This window comes from Mandrillus leucophaeus, unplaced genomic scaffold (genome assembly GCF_000951045.1).
Source record: "Mandrillus leucophaeus isolate KB7577 unplaced genomic scaffold, Mleu.le_1.0 Scaffold379, whole genome shotgun sequence".
Taxonomy (NCBI): Eukaryota; Metazoa; Chordata; class Mammalia; order Primates; family Cercopithecidae; genus Mandrillus; species Mandrillus leucophaeus.
The window spans coordinates 330113-346687 of record NW_012104020.1 but is presented as its reverse complement, the minus strand read 5'-3'; positions in this window follow the sequence as shown (position 1 = coordinate 346687).

The window sequence follows — 16575 nt, the reverse complement described above, 5'->3', positions numbered from 1 at the left end:
CTTTTTGGCCTGGTGTGGTGGCTCATGCCTGTAATCCTAGCACTTTGGGAGGCCAAGGCGGGCAGATCACTTGCGGTCAGGAGTTCGAGATCAGCCTGTTCACCAACATGGTGAAACGCTGTATCTACTAAAAACACAAAAATTAGCCGGGTGTGGTGGTGCACGCCTGTAATCCCTGCTACTTGGGAGGCTGAGGCAGGAGAATTGCTCAAACCCAGGAGGTGGAGGTTGCAGTGAGTTAAGATGGTGCCATTGCACTCCAGCCTGGATGACAGAGTGAGATGCCGTATCAAAAAAAAGGGCCCAGTGAGGTGGCTCATGCCTGTAATCCCAGCACTTTGGGAGGCCGAGGCGGGGGGATCACAAGGTCAAGAGATCAAGACCATCCTGGCCAACATGGTGAAACCCCATATCTACTAAAAATATAAAAGTTAGCCAGGCTTGGTGGCGGGTGCCTGTAATCCCAGCTACTTGGGAGGCTGAGGCAGGAGAATCACTTGAACCTGGGAGGTGGAGGTTGTAGTGAGTCAAGATCGCACCACTGCACTCTGGCCTGGCGACAGAGCAAGATTCCATGTCAAAAAAAAAAAAGTTTTTTTTTCTTTTTAAAATAGAGATAGGCTCTCACTGTGTTGCCCAGGCTGGTCTCAAACTCCTGTCCTCACGCGATCCTGCTACCTCAGCCTTCCACAATATTGGGATTACAGGTGTGAGCCACTGCACCCAGTCTGAAACACATTTCTTTTAAATTAGCATTTGTGTTTCATGAATTGAAACATTTGTTTCAAACTGTCCTTTTTTCTGTGATTTCTGGCGCATACATTTTCTGATTCCTTGCATCTGTCACCTGTTTATGATGGCATTTGCTTCTTTGTTCGTTTCCTAAGGGAGCAGGTCTTTCTCTAGGTTTTGGACGAACTCCGGTGAGGATATTTTGTGTTTCTCTATGCAAGTATTTTATGCAGTTTCACAGCCTCTGGGCGGTTTTTACTAATTTCTTGCCCTGGGGTTCTCAAACAGCAAGTCTGGTGTGTACTCAGGTGCCACCCTTCTGATTGGCACAGTGTTGGAGGTGTGATTTTTTTCACCCACAGGCTCCAGGCAGACACCTAGCTCTTCACCCTGGTGCAGTTTTTCTGGAACCTGCTTTATCTACAAGACAACCCTTTTGTTCTTGACTTTTAGCAAGAAACCTGGTTGCAGCTCATGGGCCTGAGGCCACATCTCCGATCCCCAGAGGGCATTAAATTTCTGATTCTGATACCCTGGGGGGACTCTGGGCTTATCATGAGGCCTGGATGTGTTCTGTGATTGGTCATGAGGGACTCACAAAGAATTTTTTAGGTAAACTTTTTATTGAAATCTATGAATTCATACCATAGAAAAGTGCACAAATTATAAGCAATCAGTCTGATTAGTTTTTATAAAGTCCAGACACTTTGTATAACTGCCACACAGATCATGATATAGAACATTATTTGCAATCCCCTCCCTGAAACCCCTTTAGACCCCCTCTAATCACCACTCTGCACCTAAAGGCAATTAGTATTCCATTTTCTAATGGCAGTTCATTTCAACCATTTGGTACTTTATATAAATGAAATCATATGGTATGTACTCTTCAGTGTCTGGCTTGTCATTGTATTTGTGAAATTTACTCATCATACTGTGTGTACTGTTCTAGTCTATGAAAATACCACAATTTAAAAATCTAGCTGGGGTCAGGCATGGTGGCTCACGCCTGTAATCCCAGCACTTTGAGAGGCCGAGGCAGACGGATCACTGGAATTCAGGAGTTCAAGACCAGCTTGGCCAGCATGGTGAAACCCCATTTCTACTAAAACACAAAATTTAGCTGGGCACGGTGGCATGCGCCTGTAGTCCCACCTACTCAGGAGGCTGAGTCAGGAGAATTGCATGAACCCGGGAAGTGGAGGTTGCAGTGAGCCGAGATTGTGCCATTGCACTGCAGCCTGGATGACAAGAGTAAACTCTGTCTCAAATAAAATAAAATAAAAAATAAACATCTAGGCCAGGCACCATATCTCATGCCTGTAATTGCGGCACTTTGGGAGGCTGAGGCGGACGGATTACTTGAGGTCAGGAGTTCAAGACCAGCCTGGCCAACATGGTGAAAACCTGTCTCTACTAAAATACAAAAATTAGCCAGGTGTAGTGGTGGGCACCTGTAATCCCAGCTACTCAGGAGGCTGAGGCAGGACAATTGCTTGAACCTGGGAGGCGGAGGTTGCAGTGAGCTGAGATTTCGCCTTTGTACTCCAGCCTGGGAAACAAGAGCGAAACTTCATCTCAAACAAACAAACAAACACACACACACAAAGACCTATTGTAGTGTTGATAGACACTTACGTATTTCACCACTTGGAGGCTATTATAAATAGTATTGCTATAAACATGCTTGTATATGTTTTCTGGGTAACATATGTAAGCATTCCTTTTGGGACTATTCCTAAGAATGAAATTGCTGGGCCATAAATATGCTCAGTTTTAGCAGATACTATCAAACAATTTTTCAAAGTTGTACTAACTTGCAGTCCCACCAACAGTGTGGAATAGTTTTGATGTCTATGCGTCACATATTAGAGGATTCAAAACTGGAGGAAATCTTGTCTCAGCTACACTGGATCAAGAATTTTTTCTTTTTTTTAGATGGGGTCTTTGTCTGTCATCCAGGCTGGAGTGCTCTGGTGCAATCATGGCTCACTGCTGCCTCCAACTACTGGGCTCAAGAGATCCTTCTACCACAGCTTCCTGTATAGCTGGGACTACTGGTTCATGACACCATGTCTGGCTAATTTTTTTTCTTTGTAGAGACAGGTGTCTCACTATGTTGTCCAGGCTGGTCTCCAACTCCTGGCCTCAAGTGATTCTCCCACCTTGGCTTCCCAAAGTGCTGGGATCTACACGAGTGAGCTACTCAAGAATTCTTGAGCTCACTCAATAATTATTTGTGTTCCTTTTTAAGATGAATGAATTAAGGCTGACCCTGGTATATACAGTTTATACTTTATGGTATATAACTACAAAATATTATATTTCAAAATACCTACAAGTGTTTTGAATGTTTATCTTGTGCCAGGCACTGTTCTAAGAGACCATCTTATCACACAAACCTTTGAGACAGGTGTTATTATTATTCACATGGTTCAGGTGAAGCAGCTGCAGCTTAGAAAGATGAAATAACTGCCCCCGGGTCCCAGAGCCTGAAGTAACAGAGCTGGAACAGCCTGATTCCAAAGCCTTGGGCTCTTCTCACTGCACTGCAAATATATTTGCTTCTGTGTTTCCTTCCCGAGTGTGGACTCAGCCTTTTTCAAAAGACTCTTTTTCAGCCTCCTAAAGACTTAAAATCAGGGCTATATGTTGCCAGATAACGAATACTTAGACCAGGTGAAATTTGTCCAATTGCAGCTTGAAACTGATGCCTTTGTATCCACGGATGAAAATAGGTGAGCAGTCACCTTGAAGAATTCACCAGAAATCTTGTTTCTCTCCAGTGTGCTGTGTATTATAATGGCTCTGTGCTGATCCATAGTGGCACCTCAGTAATATTGGCTGAACGAAATTCCAGAAAACTTCACGTTTGTGCGGTTGACGGGACCCTGCTGGCTGCAGCGCCTAGCCTCTAATTTCTGACCACCAGGGGGCATACGTCCGTTCCCAGAGTACCCTTATTCCCAGCAGACTCCGGAACGCCGGGTCCTTTGAGGACAGGGAGTCCCAAGGAAGGGAGGGATTCTGCCAGAAAACTCTGAATTGAGAAAAAAGATACATTCGAATTGGGTTTTTTCAGAGAGTGGTCCGATAGCCATCAAATCATAATCACCTAGGGTGCATGGCTAAAATGCAAACTCCAACTTGTTTACTTCAGGCCGAGATAATCAGACTTTCTGAGGGTAGGGTATAGAAATTAATTACATTTTAAAGCCTCCAGGCAATTTCCCCCCCTGCGCATGGCTCTTTATTTGGACTACCTGTATTCAGTATTGTGTTACTGTGTGACCTCAGGCAAGTCAATTAACCTGAGACTCAATATTGTCCTATTAGGGGAACATAAAAACCTAACTCTTAGGTATGTTGTGAGTAGTAAATGAATCAATCCATCTAGAGAGCTTAGAATGATGCCTGGAAGCATCTTAGCTCTTATACCTCTTAAGATACGATTATTATTGAATAAGCGGAGGAGGGAGCCTGCTAAGGGACAAGAGCATGGTGGATGAGAACTGAAAGTCTGAGATATGTAGTTCCAGTCTGGGCTATGCTACTCTTATCAACTATGATCTTGGGCAAGTCAGTTAACTTCCCTGGGCCTCAGTTTCTTTCTTTTTTTCCTTTTTTTTGGTGGGGGGGAGGACAGGGTCACACTCTGTTGCCCAGGCTGGAGTGCAGTGGCAAAATTATAGCTCACTGCAGGCTTGAATGAACCCCTGGGCTCAAGTGATCCTCCCACCTCAGCCTCCTGAATATCTGGGACCACAGCTACCTGCCACCACACCAGCTAATTTACTTTATTTTTCTTTGAGACAAGGTCTTGCGCTATCATCCAGGCTGGAGTGCAGTGGTATGATCTTGGCTCACTGCAACCTCTGCCTCCTGGGTTCAAGCGATTCTCCTGCCTCAGTCTCCCGAGTAGCTGGGATTACAGGTGCCCGCCACAACGTCTGGCTAATTTTTTGTATTTTTAGTACAGAGGGTGTGTTGTCATGTTGGCCAGGCTGGTCTTGAACTCCTTCCCTCAAGTAAGCCACCCATCTTGGCCTCCCAAAGGCATGAGCCATCACACCCTGCCACACCCAGCTAATTTTAAATTTCTTTTGTAGAGATGGTTCTTGTTATGCTGTCCAGGCTGGTCTTGAACTGCTGGGCTCAAGTGATCCTCCTGCCTCAGCTTCCCAAAGTGTTGGAATTACAGGTGTAAGCCACCATGCCTGGCCAGTCTGGGCCTCAGTTTCTACACATATAAAATGAGGGAGTGGGACTAATTGGTCTGTGAGATCCTTTCCAGTGCTAATGTTTTATAAAAGCTTTACAGGGGCCAAGTGCAGTGGCTTACACCTGTAATCCCCAGCACTTGTAGGAGGCAGAATTGGGAGGATTGCTTGAACTCAGGAGTTTGAGACCAACCTGGACAACACAGCAAGATCCTGTCCTTACAAAAAATTAAAAAAAATTAGCTGGGCATGGTGGCAGACATCTGTGGTTCCAGCTACCAGGGAGGCTAAGGTGGGAGGATCACTTGAGCTCGGAAAGTCAAGGTTGCAGTGAGCCGTGATTGCACCACTGCACTCCCACCTGGGCAACAGAGCAAGACTCTGTATCAAAAAAACAAACAAATGGCTGAGCGTGGTGGCTCATGCCTATAATCCCAGCACATTGGGAGGCTGAGGCGAGTGGCTCACTTGAGGTCAGGAGTTCGTGACCAGCCTGGCCAACAAGGCGAAACCCTGTCTCCACTAAAAATACAAAAATTAGCTAGGCGTGGTGGCGTGTACCTGTAATCCTGGCTACTCAGGAGGCTGAGGCACAAGAATTGCTTGAACCTGGGAGGTGGAGGTTGCAGTGAGCTGAGATCGTGCCACTGCACTCCAGGCTGGCCAACAAAGCAAGACTCTATCTTAAACGAACAAGCAAACAAACAAAAACCCCAAACTTCACAGGGTTTGAGGATCCTCCTGAACACACACACACACACACACACACACACACACACACACACCCCACTTCCCTTCATCTATGTTCCTACAGCCCCTGTGTGGTTCATTCACCTCAAATTACAATTGCTAACTCTCTTCCTGCTTTTTTGAGGGTAGGGTCTGTGTCATCTTCATCCCAGCACCTCAGAGCCTGGCATGGTGCCTACCATATGGTTCCTATGCAGTGAATATCATTTATACTGGAGAAAGTGGAAATATAAAGTGTGACACAAAGGGAAAGAATGGGGATAGTTTTTATTCCTAGTTGGTCTTTTGGGAAATAGTTGTTGGGAGTAGCTGGATGGGCCTGGAGACCTAAGGAGGGCATTCTGGAGTACTGGGTGGACAGAGACCTTGGTGCAGGGAATGGGGAAATGGAAGAGCAGTTTGGAGCAGAGAAGCTTTCAGTGTGTTTCACCTCCCAGGTTCCTCCTGCAGTTGACCTGCTTTTTTTTTTTTTTTTTTTTTTTGAGAGAAGCAGAAATGGGGTCAGGGCCCAGCCCAGTAGCCTGCAGAGGGTAGGCCTGCAAATATTTCAAATATTTAGCCAAGAGTCATAGCATCTGAGAGCTAGAAGGAAACACAGAGGTTTGAGGCGGGCTTCTCATTTTTACAACTAAGTAGAAAACTACAAGCCAGAAGGCGGTGTCCCTTGCCCATCAAGATGATGCATCAGGTAGTAGTGGCGAAGGGAATGTGGGTCTGTCAACTTCCAACCCAGGGCCCTGCCCTGCACCCCGCTTCCTCCAATACTTTGGCTGAACAATGAATGACTTACATGGGAATGTTTCGGAAGATGTGGTCATGTCTTCACTAGTCTTTGGTTCTGTCCAACCGTCTAGCTGCCTCCTACATGAGTCCACCTGGATGGCCACCGGGGTATTTGAAATACACATAGACAAAACTGAGCGTGTTACCTTCTCCTGAGTCTTCTGCTTCCCTCTTGTTTCTGCTTTCAGCAAAGGGTGCCACCATTTGTTATTGCATCATCCAGATTAGAAATCTGGGTGCGCTCCTTGACTCCTACTTCTCCCTCGCCCCCCAGTCACTACCAATGCCTGTCAGTCCCACCTCCTGCTCTCTCCATTTCACCCCCGTCTCCAGTACTGAGGCTCCAGTTCAGGATTTCATCACGTCCAGGCAGGCTCCTCATCAGTCTCACTACACTCAGACTCCAGTCCCCAGCAGCTCAAAGTGTTACCTGCAGGCTATTTGTAAAATACAAACCTGGTCAAATGTTGATTGAAGTCCTGTACTTGGTGCTAAATGAATGATGATGAACAAGACAGATGGGGTCCAAGGGTTGACCAGGGCAAAGGTGATATGGACAAGTATATTCTAATTATAATATACCACAGTGAGGGTTGTGTCAGGGGAAGTGCAGAGTGAGATGCGAACCTTGGGGAAGGACAGCTCCTGAAGCTGGTGTGTGGAATGAGTTCATGTGAGTAGATGAATATATTCTGAACCCCGTGAGATTTTAACATTTGCTTCTCTCCCTGTGTCTTGTGGGCTGCGTGCACTGTCATTGAGAGTATGTGTGTATGCATGTGCATGTCTGTGCGTGTGTGTGCTTCTATTGGGATTGCATTTGGCTGTGAGTGACAGACAACCAAAAGAGTGGTGCCTTCAACAAAATGGAAGGTTATTTTTCTCTGACCCAAGTGGTCCAGGATTGCTGGGGTGTCTTTTTGTGTGTGTGTGTTTCTTTTTTTTTTTTTTTTGAGATGGAGTCTCGCTCTGTCACCCAGGCTGGAGTGCAGTGGCACAATCTTGGCTCACTGCAAGCTCCGCCTCGCGGGTTCACGCCATTCTCCTGCCTCAGCCTCCCGAGTAGCTGGGACTACAGGCACTCGCCACCTCGCCCGGCTAATTTTTTGTATTTTTAGTGGACACGGGGTTTCATTGTGTTAGCCAGGATGGTCTCCATCTCCTGACCTCGTGATTGCCTGCCTCGGCCTCCCAAAGTGCTGGGATTACAGACGTGAGCCACCGTGCCCGGCTGTGTGTTTCTTTTTTTGAGACAGGGACTCGCTGTGTCACCCAGGCTGGAGTGCAGCAGAATAATCCAGCTCACTGCAGTCTCAAACTCCTGGGCTCAAGCCATCCTCCCACCTCAGTCCCCAAGTACCTGCAACTACAGGTTCGCACCACCACACATGACTGATTTTCTTATTTTTGGCAGAGGTGGGGTCTTGCCATCTTGTTGGTTGTCCAGGCTGGTCTTGACTTCCTGGCCTCAAGTGATCCTCCCTCCTTGGCCTTCCAAAGTGCTAGGACTACAAGCGTGAGCCACTGCACCCAGCAGGTTGCAAATTCTTTGACACTTCTCTCATTGAGCAGTTGGTCAGTGAGAGACTCAGCCTCATTGAGCTATAAATAAAAGGTTCAATAACTATAGAAGAAAAAGAACCTCATATTTAGGGGAAGGTTAGTAGTCTCTGTCACAGCGTGTGTGTGTGTGTGTGTGTGTGTGTGTGTGTGAAGTTTCTAGGTGTTCTCTGTCCCTTCTCCTTGAATGTTGGTGGACTTGTGACTGCTTTGACCCAAACAGTAGGTCTATTAGCGTAGGCAGAAGTGATGGCAAGTACCTTCTGAGGTTCAGTTGTAACAGGCCATGGAGCATCTACTTTGATCACTGAAAAACTTGCTCCCGGAGCCTGGGCTGCCATGTAAGAAAGTCCAACTCTCCTGCAAGCTGCAGAGGCCACATGTGGATGTTCCAATTCACAGTTCTGGCTGAGCCTTCCAGCTGCCCCTGACAGCATGCCAGACGTGAGCGAGGCCGTCATGGACCCTCCAAGCCAACCCGTGTACCAGCTGAACTCCACCGAGTGACCTCAGTCAATGGCACAAGGAGTAAAAAAGTTATCCACCCGAGCCTTGCCTGGAAGATGCACTTACCAACACAATGTTTATCCTTGTTGACCAGGGAGTAGTCACATGGCCACACCTAGCTGAAAAGAAGCCTGGAAAAAATAAAGTCTTTATTCTGGGTGGACATTGCTCAGCTATAAATAAAAGTCCAATTACTACAGAAGAAGAGGAATCTCATATTAGAGGAAGGTTAGTTCTGTCACAGCATGTGTGTGTGTGTGTGTGTAATGTAAAGCTTCTATGTGTTTAGCACTGGAAAGTCATTCAATATTTGTTGGTTCTGTTACACAAATGAGGACCAGAGAGGTAGAGTGAGCTACCCAAAGTCACACAGGAAGTGATAGTGCCCTGGGCCTCTAATAGCAGCTCCGAAGCAGCTAGGCAGTAGACAGACTAGGAATTTGCAGCTTCTGGTCCCAGGCCTGCCCCGTCACCTCCCAGGACTATCCTACTGGCACCTGTTCCACCTGGCACCCACTTCCTTATACCCACACTCACTTCTGGGTGGATGAGGGGACTCTGGATTAGGGCAGTACTTTCCTGGCATCTTCCAGAAAAGAGGGAAGACAGGGAGGAGGTGGCTCCAGCCTAGAACCCTGGGCAACACTTCTGAGTGTGGCCTGGGAAGCCATTGACAAGTGGGCCAACCTGGTTGAAGGACCTACAGTTGGATCTTTTGATCCTTGGAAGGAAGATGGCTAGGTAAGACATCAGTCTTACCTAAGGGATGACTATGTAGGTGGCCATGAGTTCCAGCAAGAAGAACACTACCGTGTATTTGGGCCACAGCCTAGGCAAGACTTATGTCTTACCTAGTCATCTTCCTGCTTCTGCATGGCGAAACCAGTTCACGCCAACATTTCATCACATCCTCATCCAGGGAGGCACCTGTCCCATCTGACTTGCTCATGGACAGCAGTTCCCGATGCTGGTGACTGGGCAGCCTGAGGGACACTGGTGAGTCTTTGCGGTGCATCTGAACGGTGTGGCTTTGGTGATTGGATGACCTCATGCAAGATGATTTTGCCCTCTGAGGATCAGCTTCCTCTTAAAATGAGGATCATAAGTGCCTTGTAGGATTTTTATGACCATTAAATGAAATAATATTGGCTGGGCGTGGTGGCTCATGCCTGTAATTCTGGCACTTTGGGAGGAGGCCAAGGTGGGCAGATCACCTGTGAGCCGAGATTGTGCCACTGGACTCCAGCCTGAGAGACAGAGCAAGACTCTGTCTAAAAAATAAAAATAAAAATATAAATATAAATAAATAAATAAATAAATGATAAGGTAAAGCGCTTATCACAGTGCCTGGCCATAACAAGCACCTAACACATATTAGCCATTATTATTATTATTACCGCTATTAAGTCCTGCCAGGCTACAATATCTCTGGCTCTAAAAAAAAGGAAATTGGAAGAAATAATAATAAAAATAAGTGCAGATATAGTTTTTGATTATTATTATTATTATTAGAGACAGAGTCTCACTCTGGAGTGAGGCTGGAGTGCAGTAGAGTAATCTTGGCTCACTGTAGCCTCAACCTTCTGGGCTCAAGTGATTCTCCCGCCTCAGTCTCCCGAGTAGCTGGGACCACAGGAGCACATCACCATGTCTAGCTACTTTTTTTTACTTTTTGTGGAGACAAGGTCTCATTTTGTTGGCCTTGAATTCCTGAGCTCATGTGATCCTTCCACCTTGGCCCCACAAAATGCTAGGATTACAGGAGTGAGCCGCTGTGCCTGAACTTGATGTGATATTTTGCAGACTTTATCCATTTTTTCCTTACTGGCATTTTAACACTTCATGGCCACCACTGGCCCCTTTTCTAGGAGCTGGACTGTCCTGTGCTCATTGCCTCAGAAGATGATGCTGCAGAAATAAAGTTGCTTCCTGGCCTAGTTCCTAGCCTTAGGGGAATGGAGAGGTTTCTGAACATAGGCCGCGTATTTGAAGGAAATACCCTAAGTGAAAGCTGGGTGGGGTAGGTTTAAGGGGAGTGGGCTTCCCTTTAGAAACTAAAGAAGCTTCCTCCAGGCTGGTGGCAGAGGAAAAGGGATGACTATGTAGGTGGCCTTGGGTTCCAGCAAGAAGAACACTACTGTGTATTTGGGGCCACAGCCTAGGCAAGCAGAAAGAGAATGGCCCCATCGTGAGGCTGGGCAAATGGGAACTTGGCCCCCTGGAATCCTGGAACATCAAGGCTGGCATGAATGTAGTAAAAAAAGCCACCAGAAGGCAGGCGTGGTGGCACAGATCTGTAGTCCCAACTACTCAGGAGACTGAGACGGGAGGATGGCTTTAGCCCAGGAGTTCAAGGCTACAGTGAGCTGCAATCATGGTACTGCACTCCAGCCTGGGTGACAGAGCGAGACACTGTCTCCAAAACGAAAAACAGAAAAACGCTCATGTGTGAGCCAATGACTAGCTGAACAGTGGATGACACAGTGATACTAATGAGCAGCAGATGACACAGAGGCAGAGTGCTTCCACCCCTGCCTTGGGACACTTTGAAAAATTATGGCTTCTGATGCAGAAGGAGGGGGAAACTAAAACTGACTGGGATTAAACTGAGTTATACAAAAGTTAATACCTGTTTCCTATACCCTGCCGTTGAGGGTGGAGTCGTTCCTGCTACACTTGTGTCAAGTACTGTATAATTTATGATGTGAAGCCATGGAGTTTGAATCAACCAGATCTGAGTTTGAATTTCAGCTGTGTGACCCAAGGTAAGTTACCTAACCTCTCTGTTCCTCAGTTTCCTCTGCTACAATGTGGGGATCCTAATATCAATCTCATAGAGTTGGAAGGAGGATTTGAATAAGGAAAGGGATGTAAATTTTTATGTGTTTAGCACTGGAAAGCCACTCAATATTTGTTGGTTCTCTTACACAGATGAAGACCAGAGATGTAGAGTAAGTTGCCCAAAGTCACACAGGAAGCCATAGAACCCTAGGCCCTTGGTTTCAGGGTTGGATGCTGAGAGAGGTCAGGAAGACCAGAGAAGCTGGGCAGGCTTTCTGGAGAAGGGGACCCTCTCTTGGGAAGGTGCCCCTAAACGTCACTCCCAAGCTTCCCTGCCCCTTCCACCAAAATGGGAGAAAAGGACTTCATGAGGAAGAGCTGCTTTGCGGAGGGATAAGCCACAGCTCCTGATTCACTCCTGCCAGTGTAGACCAAGATCTCTTGGGGGCCAGGTGGTTTCCAAGCCATGCCTCATCTGTTCTTCCACACGGGTGACCACACAGGACTCTCAGGGCATTCACACCTGTGGAGCAAATTTAACAAATCTGGCAAGCCATGGGCACAGCTAGGTCCTGAGTGCTGGCAGTGGGGGGATTCTCGTGGCTTCTGTTGTGCCGAGTGGGCAGGATTTTCAGCACGAGGGATGCCCATTGTATCTCCCAGCTTTTGTCCCAGCGTTTTCTGAGTTTTCCTCCTGCAGGGCCCCCAAGGCCTGGGGATAAACAGCCCACATTCTGCACATTCGCTGGTCTTTGGTACCCCTAAGCAGGCAGCAGATTTATTTGGACCTCCAACTCTCAGAGACGACGATTCCCTCTCAGGTAAGAGAATGGTGGGCCTTGCTCTGGGGGTTTCCAGAAGGCAGAACCATATTCAGAGGGACTTAGGATAGACTGAAGGGGCATCCTGCTGATGGGGAGGAGAATGAGGCTCTGGAGCAGGTTTTGTCTATGGGTTTGGTTCAATTTTTTCTCTTTTTTTTGTCTTCTGGGATCATGAAATGTACAGGCCTTTCATGCCTTACCATCTCTCCTTTGGAGGCTGCAGAGTACAAAGGGCACAGGCTTTGGAGGCAGCAGACCTAGATTGAAATCCAGCTCTGACATTCAGTTTTCTCCTCCGTAAATGGGAAAAACTATATATAATTGTATATATAGAATAACTATATATATCCTTATTATCAATTCCATATAGCCATTCATTCAAAATGCTTTCATTGATTTTTGAGGAATACTTGTACCAGTAACCAGCCTAAGGTTATGAATGATAAACAACTGTAGTTTTGACATGAATGTTGGTTGATACTCTCATTTAAGTTAATGAGTAAGATGAAAGTGAAACAATGAAGATTTTTGTCCTGAACTTCATTCCTTATTCAATGACAGGAACAACCTCTTTGGTGAATCAGATAGTAGTTTACAAAGACTGGAAGAATATTTCCTTGAATTCTTGTGCTATTCATAATGCAATGGCTACAGACAAGCCACACTATTAAGCTTAATCTACATAATTAACAATTTCTCTATCGGTTTTTTTTGTCTGTTTGTTTTGTTTTGTTTTGTTTTTTGAGATGGAGTTTCGCTCTTGTTGCCCAGGCTGGAGTGCAATGGTGCCATCTCAGCTCACCACAACCTCTGTCTCCTGGGTTCAAGCGATTCTCCTTCCACAGCCTCCCGAGTAGCTGGGATTACAGGCATGCGCCACCACGTCCAGCTAATTTTGTATTTTTAGTAGAGACGGGGTTTCTCCGTGTTGGTCAGGCTGATCTCGAGCTCCCGACCTCCGGTGATCTGCCCACCTCGGCCTCCCAAAGTGCTGAGATGACAGACGTGAGCCACTGCGCCCGGCCTCCATCAATATTTTAAGTCTCAACAATCAACGAAACAATAGATCAAGCCCTGTTTTGCAGTTTTGCTGATTTCCATCCTCTTACCATGGCCAAGTTCATGCTACCACTGTGACATCACTGAGCACGGAGTTGGGAGGAGATTTACAGCAGCGCACCACAGTATTGCACTTCCACCATACAGATGTAATAGACATTAATAATCTCAAGAACATAGATAACAGGAAAATGTAGTAAAATAATTAGGAAGTTATGAGTTTTGTTTCGAAGATAAAGTATTTAATTGTAAGTTTATATAATTTATTTTTTTTATAATGACTGTACTTAACCGACTCTGAAAATTTGACAGTCAGCTCTTGTGAAATGGCGCAAGTTGGCTGCAGCTCGCCAGTGCTCAGGAGATAAAGTGGGTCTTGTAGATGGGACAAGTTGGCTGGGTGTGGCTAAGGGAAATTGGGCAGCACCCCCTTTTCCTAAATGCTAAGCCACTAACCTGGTCCCAAAAGCTATTGCCCATCATGTGTAGGGTTGTCAGATTATCCAATTTTCTTTCCCAGAAATCTGGGTTTTTATGTGATTCTCTTGATTTAAGACAATTGGCAACAAGTGAAGACATTTTTGCAAAGGTAGTGCAAGCCAAACAAAACCTATTTGTGTGCAGAATGTAGCCTGTGGGTCCCCCTCTGCCTTCACATATGCCTCGTGAGCTCTCCTATTAGGGACCCAGTGAGCAGGGCCAGGACTAGAGTGAGGGGAGTGAGGCACTCACCTCAGTCATAGTACTTAATGGGATTCAAAAAACTCAGTAATCAAAATAAATAACATTTTAATGCCATATTAAAAAAATTTTTAGGGGTGGGGTCTTGCTGTGTTGCCCCGGCTGGATTCGAATTTCTAGGCTCACACAATCCTCCCACCTCAGCCTCCCGAGTAGCTGACACTATGGGTGCACCCCACTGTGCCTGGCCAATGCCATGTTTTTTAGCAATCAAATTAATGCAGAAAAATCCATATTGAACAAAACAATATTGTCAATAAAGATAATCGGTAGCAGTATCATGCCAGGGCACACTGGAGCCTGAGGCAAAAGGAAAAATCCATAATACTGATTTGGGACTGGGGAGCTTAATGTGCACTTGTTAATGGAGCTTAATGGCACCATCAGTGCCATTCTCCCGCCCAGTGTTCTAGGGCTTTGGGGAGGGCAGGGATATTTAAGATTTGAAGCTGGGAAACTTCCTTCCAGGCCTTGGCTCTTCTTGAAGGCTTCTGTTTTCCATGTGGCTCCTAGGAAGGCCCAGAGAATGCTTGCTCAGCAACCACCCCAACCCCAGATCTGAGTTTAGAGGAGGAGAGGAATCCATCCACAGTGGAGCTGATTTGCATGACAGGGCTTGTCATTGCTGAGGACCTGGGGAGTGGAGACTTGCTGGTGACTTTGCGCAGCTGACTGGAGCTTCACAATTTCCTAGGATGTGGGGCCTATGTTATTCTCTCTGACTTCCGGCCAGTCACAACATCTTGTTTACCCCTTGTGGAGTTTGACTTTGCATTTTTTTTTTTCTTTTTTCTTTTCTTTTTTTTAAATTTTACTTAAGTTCTGGAATACATGTGCAGAACATGCAGGTTTGTTACATAGGTGTACACGTGCCATGGTGGTTTACTGCTCCTACCAGCCCGTCATCTAGGTTTTATTTTTATTTTTATTTTTTTGAGAGAGAGTCTCGCTCTGTCGCCCAGGCTGGAGTGCAGTGGCGCCATCTCGGCTCACTGCAAGCTCCGCCTCCCAGGTTCACGCCATTCTCCTGCCTCAGTCTCCTGAGTAGCTGGAACTACAGGTGCCCGCCACCACGCCCGGCTAATTTTTTTTTATTTTTAGTAGAGACAGGGTTTCACTGTGTTAGCCAGGATGGTCTCAATCTCCTGACCTCATGATCCACCCGCCTCGGCCTCCCAAAGTGCTAGATTTACAGGCGTGAACCACCGCGTCCAGCCGTCAACTAGGTTTTAAGCCCCGCATGCATTAGGTATTTGTCCTAATGCTCTCCCTCCCCTTGCCCCCCACCCTGCGACAGGCCCGGTGTGTGATGTTCCCCTCCCTGTGTTCATGTGTTCTCATTGTTCAACTCCTTCTTATGAGTGAAAACATGCAGTCTTTGGTTTTCTGTTCCTGAGTTAGTTTGCTGAGAATGATGGCTTCCAGCTTCATCCCTGTCCTTGCCAAGGACATGAACTCATTCCTTTTTTTTTTTTTTTGAGATGGAGTCTTGCTCTGTCACCCAGGCTGTAGTGCAATGGTGCCATCTCGGCTCACTGCAACTGCCATCTCCCAGGTTCAAGTGATTCTCCTGCCTCAGCTTCCCAAATAGCTGGGATTACAGGTGTGCACCACCACGCCCGGCTAATTTTTGTACTTTTAGTAGAGATGGAGTTTCACCATATTGGCCAGGTTGGTCTCGAACTCCTGGCCTCAAGTGATTCCCCGGCCTTGGCTTCCCAAAGTGCTGGGATTACAGGCATGAGCCACCGTGCCTGGCCGAGTTTTACATTTTACATTCTAGAATATAAAGGTCAATTCTTTACTCCCCGGTTTCCAAGCAGAAAAACACTTTGCTTAGCATAGATCAGTGGTACTCAAGTAAGGGTGGGGTGAATTTTGTCCATCAGAAGACATTTGACAATAAAGGCATTTTTGGTTGTCGTGGCTGGGAGCAGGGGTGCTAATAGCATCTACTGAGTAGAGGCCAGGAATGCTGCTAACCATCCTACCCTGCCCAGGGCAGTTCCCTACACTGTAGAATTATCTAGTTCAAAATGTCAATATGCTGAGGTTAAAGCTGAAGTTAGGAAACCCTGGCCTATAAAGATAGATCCCTACCCCATTTTCAAAGTTCACCTGGGAGACAATATTCTCTTCCATTGCCTTAAAGCTCTGGCAACCAGAAACTTCTAACTCATTCACTCCTATTGTTATTTTATAACTTTTTTCTCTTCTAATTTCAAGGGCAATAGAAAATAAGTTCCTCAATCCCCACTGTCTTCTTGGGCTAACTGGCATTTCCCCCTTGCTATTCTATGCTTTATTGATTTCTTTCTTTTCCACTCTTCTCCCATCAGGGCTCAAATCAAGAGAAGCAGGGGCTCAGCTCTGGCTTTTTGGGTTTGAGAAGGAGCCCCAGCCTCTGCTCTGTGGAGAGGCAGGCCAGGGTGACAGGAGCTGACAAGGATGAGCAGGGAGCTCACCAGATGATTAATAAATATTTGAACCATGGGAGGCAGGTCGTTTCCTTTTGCCACCCACTCCTGGATGTCTTTGCTTGGCCAGAAAAGAAGGCCAGGTGTGGTGGGTCATGCCTGTAATCCCAGCACTTTGGGAGGCTGTGGCAAATGGATTGC